At 37.0% G+C, this 5,428-nt stretch overlaps 1 non-coding gene across 1 annotated transcript; it reads right to left on the bottom strand.

The window, feature by feature from the left end:
• Positions 1–2,513: 2,513 nt before the first annotated feature.
• Positions 2,514–2,716, bottom strand: LOC111881124 (small nucleolar RNA U3). The gene has a single exon (XR_002846675.1). It is a non-coding gene; the product is annotated as a small nucleolar RNA U3 (small nucleolar RNA).
• Between the last annotated feature and the right edge of the window lie 2,712 nt (positions 2,717–5,428).

The following is a 5,428-nucleotide window of genomic DNA, read 5'->3' as shown; positions in this document are numbered from 1 at the left end:
TGTTATGACAATTTCAGTTGTTTTAATTTAATTTAAGATGGGTTTTAAAAGTTTAAAATTTTTGCAAAAAAAAAGTTGGGTGTCACACTAGAGTGTTCGGCTATATCACTACTTTTGTGTGTAGGGTTGGTCCCGATGATAGGGAATTGAGTGATGGGTCGTGCCGGAAACTACACTTATCACAATTCGGGAGTTTTCCCTCGTATGGCCTGCTCGGTACGGGGATGGCAGGGTTTCCACTTGCTGCTATTGCATGACCAGCCTTTGGGATTTCTTGCGTTCATTCTGGGCTTGACGCTTTCGTTTCTTGTTCTTTGTTTTTAGGATATGCGAGCCTGTGACTGTTACTGTTTGATGACTTCCTGGATTGGTACTACGATCGGAATCTTCAACCCCAAAATCAGCATTGCTTGCGCTGATAGCGCTACGGTGCGCAAGGACAGCTGTCATGGCAACCATCACAGCAGTTGTAATTGTGGTTTGAAAGGTAGCGGTGTCCATAGAAAAGGCAGGGGTTTCGCTACTTGGCTGATTGTTTCCAGATGACGTCATGATTCTATAACACGAAAGATAAGGATTTTGTGAGCGATTCTGGTTGATCCTAGATGTACTTCGATCGTTCAAGAAAAGAGTAAGACTATGTTATCGAAAGTTTGACCTACATCCCTATGATGCAGTCCTAATACGTATTGGAAGTATGCTCGCGAAAGTTTGACCTACATCCCTATGATGCAGTCCTAGTACTGAGTGGAAGTAAGTTCATAGAATGGTCTCAAGACATTTGTCGTTCAAGCCGAGGTATCGATGGTTGGTGAATAACAGGATCCAACCACTAAAAGAGACTTGGAAATGTCTCCAGAGTTAAATTACTATAGTCTAATGACTTGACTAAAGCATGTTTCAGATAGACTCCAATGAAAGAACAATATGAGTACTTGAATAAAGAATGAAACAGAAGCTAGCCGACTGTCAATATCTTTGATATTCATGACGTAAAAGCTCAGGAAAATGACCTTGTAAAAGGGTCTTACATCATATCCAGAGTAGATAGTCCTTGACAGAATAAAGGCCTAACTAAAGTACTTACAGTACAAGATGGTTTCATAGAAAATGTCACATCGGGCATAGACAGTAAAACGATTCCTTTTTAACAAGTAAAAATAAAGTAAAGCATCTACTACTGGCGACGGTCATCCCTCTAGTGAACTCTCAGTTCAGCCAGTTGACGTTCCATATCAAGCAAGTATCTTTCGTATACCCTCTAACGTACTCGGAGCTTTATGACTTCGGCTCGGGTTTCAGCCAGTGCTTGCAGCAGGGTTTCGTGGTCTCTCTCAGATCTCTCACGAGCATGTTCAAGGCTGTTGGTGTGAAGGATATGCATCCCTCCATTGGTGTCAACTTTCGCGATACGATGTAGAGCTGTCCTGCCCTGAATTTCATTTTCGGCAACTCTACGGATCAGGATTGGTAGAACTCTATCTGCTGTGCTCCGTTCATTTACATTGTAGAAGCTTCGGTCTCCATTAAACGACATAGGTTGATCTTGATCTTCGCTCCATGCTTCCAAACATTCGACCCATGGAGGCGTCGGGCCATGAAAAGCCAGACGAGGGTTAGGAATTCGAACGGGAGCTGCCTGGGGTAGGTTCTCAACCTCGGGTTTGAAGTTAGCACCGTCTGAAAGGTCTTCATCATGGTGATCATTCAAAGGAATCGGATGATCATTCTCTGGTTCTTCTCCAAATCATCCAGCAATGACTTCGTTCGGAAGGTACTGGTTGCCGTGGGGATGGAGTCCAGCCATGTTATCTACACAAGAATTGGGGTAAGAAAATAATTATTAGACGAACTATCTAGATAATTATTCATAAATTCTTCATTAGTTACATCACTATTTGTGAAGTGCATACCAGTTATATGTAATTGAAACAGGATAGGCCTTCGAATAAGTGACCTTAACTCCAAATTCACACAGAATAGGGGTAAAGTAAAATTTTCACAAATTCTAAGTCTATAACATCCTAATTACATATAGCCTTAGTGTATCCACTTAGCAACTATCAACTTGGTAATGAAGATCCCACTTTAATTCTCAAGTATAAAGTATTTATAGTAACACCAAATACCCCTATAGTATTTTAAGTTTAATGTTATGTTCTACTATTCCCATTGTGGTATTGTTGGTAAGATTTTAGACTTGTTGCAACCACACAACTACACTTAGGCACATGCTAGTCAACCCTCGGATAATATGGTTGATCAAGCTATATCTTCCTAGTTTTGACTCTATGTCTCTAAGTCCACCTGTGTTGCCCAACAATCGTAATTCTTTTGTACTGTCCTAGTGACACTGATTTTAGTATGAATGCAGGCACGTATACTTAATTAAATATTTTATTATTTAAAGTATAAACTCTTGGTCAGAGTATTTTTAATCCCTATGTATTTATAGTTAGTATCTCTTTTATGGGTTGATATACGTAATTCACTATAAACAAAGCTCTGATACCAATCTGTCAGATAACCATGTAGCCATGCCAGGACCAATCAGATGGATTAGCAACGATCATCTACTGAGCCATAGCCGAGACCATGAAGCTCTGTTAATCACGCTTTTGCTACATAGTCGTGATTCATCAACCAGATACGAGTTTCTGTCTTCTTAGGAATCAAGAATACAGAGGTGCGACCTTACTAGCCGTCCGAAGGTCATTTCAATATTAATTATATATCATGTGTACATATATAGTCATAAAAGTTCTTCCAAATTCATTTTTACCAATTACTTCATTAGTGTGTTACCATATGGGTATCACGGGATAATACTTATACAATTGCTAGATCAATGAGTCAGTTCATTCATGAGTCAGTACTTATTACTATGAGAACATATACAACTATAATAGAAGAAGAACATATATAACTATAATAGAAGAAGACCATATACAACTATACTAGAAAGAGAACATATACAACGATACTAGAACGAGTAACAATACATTACATATACATGAATACGTTAACAAATTGTGATCCACTGTATCGGAGCATGCCTTCAATGTCATGGCCCGAGTTGTAGCCAGGGTCTCTTGGAGGGAGAGCGTGAGTTTGCGTATAGATCTATAATGGATTGACTATCCTACACCTTGCTGCTAGCTACAGCCGGACCTGCAGGTCTGCGGGTGCCAAACGTCATACCTTTTTACAACCTACAATTGTCGTTGTTACCTAGTCGATAGTATGGTACAATTTATCACATGATACCTTAATATAAATCCGGTTTAAGGTAGTTAGTACCGCAGTAGTTCCTATAATACAACACTAAAATACTACATTAATTTACCCTTTACATATTTAGTGATCTTTTCACTTAAACATTAATGTACAAACTATATTTTGACAATGATAGTTACACTTGGGAAAATTACACACTTTTATAGTAAACGAACATACAAAACAGTTACGCCTTGGTAGAAGGCTACTTTTAATAGAAAATATAGGTTTTTCTAAGAGATTCAACCTTTTACAAACACTTACAAACTTTCACATACTTATATCACAAATGTTTACAAACTCGTGTTTATAACCACGTTCAAATGTTGTGACACAAACACCGACACTAAAATACTTATGAACTCACCAGCTTAATGCTGATAAACTCTTTCAAAATAACATGTATTCTCAGGTCGTCAATAGACAGGTACCGATGCCAGCTTTTGAGAAGATGGAGCGCATTCAAGACTCATTGTATTATTTTGATTTACTTTTTGGTGTCTATAACTATACGAAACACACTTGTATTAAAATTATATATTTAATGCAATGGATGATGTTGTTTGCTTATTTACTATTATACTATGTTGTGATACTTTACATGACATCCTCCGCCCCAGAACGTTTCCGCTGTTCTTGGTTTTGGGGTTTGACATTCACATTTTCCTAAAGTAACTAAGATTGAGAATTTATAAAAACATTTAGTTACTTTACATTCCTCATACTTTTAATGAGGATTTAATGTCATTGTCCTACCCGTTCGGCTAACGACCCGCCACCAGTCAAAGAACAGTGGGTGAGAGTGGACACCCATTAAGTTTCCATTTTACAGGCAACAACCTTATGCCCCTCACCCCTAATAGAACGACTTCGTGAATGAGGCCTACTAACGGTAAGACGACCTGTTTTTATATATGAACATATATATATATATATATATATATATATATATATATATATATATATATATATATATATATATATATATATATATATTAACTTATAATATTATAAAGTATAAGGATTGAATTTTAACCTTTAAAATTCTCGGGGTTGGAACTAATGTTTTTAAGGTGACTTTACATGTTCCAAAACTTGATGGCAGGTTTTGTAACATTCAAAACTTTTTATCTTTCATAACTTATGAGTTAATGGTTTATTAAAATGAGAGACTTTTTATTTGAAGTAACCTATGTGTTTCTTTAAGGGACTTTAAAAGAGTGACTTTTGGTAATCCATTACTTGAGGACAAATTATGGATTCAATTAAAACACATCAAGATCAAGAATTAAACCAACAAGCAAGTTACGAAGAATTGCTATGATCTTCTAAACTCATAAGAACATGAACATTCATATCAACAATTTTAAGAATCATAAATAAACCATACAAAACTTGAAATTTTGATAATAGCCATTGAAAATGGATTAGCATAACCATTACACCATCTAAAACAAGTTTTATAACACCAAAACAATTTAGGGTAATGTTTCAAGTCCATTTCCATCATCAGAACTCATAAAGACTGAACTCTGACAGGCCAACTCATCGAGTGCATGAGCTGACTCTGCGAGTTGGTTGAATATACGTATGGACTCGTCGAGTCCCCCCATTAACTCAGCGAATCCACTCAGCAGATTGCATATTTCTTAGTTGTTTCAACAAGTTTGCATCAACTATTAAGAAAACAAGCCTAGGATTTCATACCACTATAGGGTTTTGAGCATTCTAACACTCCTAAGGTGTACATGAAACCCTAGAAACCTTGGATCTAAGTTTTACTAAGATACATGAAAATTTGATTTTCCAAGGTTCTTAGCCTAAGTAGGATGGCATAGGGAACTTTGAAACTTAATAACTAGTATAATAATATACCTTTTGGTTGCTTGGATTCCTTGAGAGCCTTGTGAGCCTAGGACTTCAAGTGTGATGCCTCAAATGTCTCACACAACACCACAGCACTTGGAATAATCTTGAGAAAAGTTCACTAACACTAAAAATTTGGCTAGCCCTCTTGTACTTGCTTGTAGTGCCAATTTTGGTTATCATGGGGTATTTATATAGTTCTCACAAGTAGGGTTACACCATGTAAACCGTAATTGTCATGGCTTTCCATATTCCATGATCCATGGGTTTGTAACATCCATGGACT

The sequence above is a fragment of the Lactuca sativa genome, chromosome 5 (genome assembly GCF_002870075.4).
Source record: "Lactuca sativa cultivar Salinas chromosome 5, Lsat_Salinas_v11, whole genome shotgun sequence".
In the NCBI taxonomy this organism is placed as follows: Eukaryota; Viridiplantae; Streptophyta; class Magnoliopsida; order Asterales; family Asteraceae; genus Lactuca; species Lactuca sativa.
This window is presented reverse-complemented; position numbering and strand designations above follow the sequence as displayed.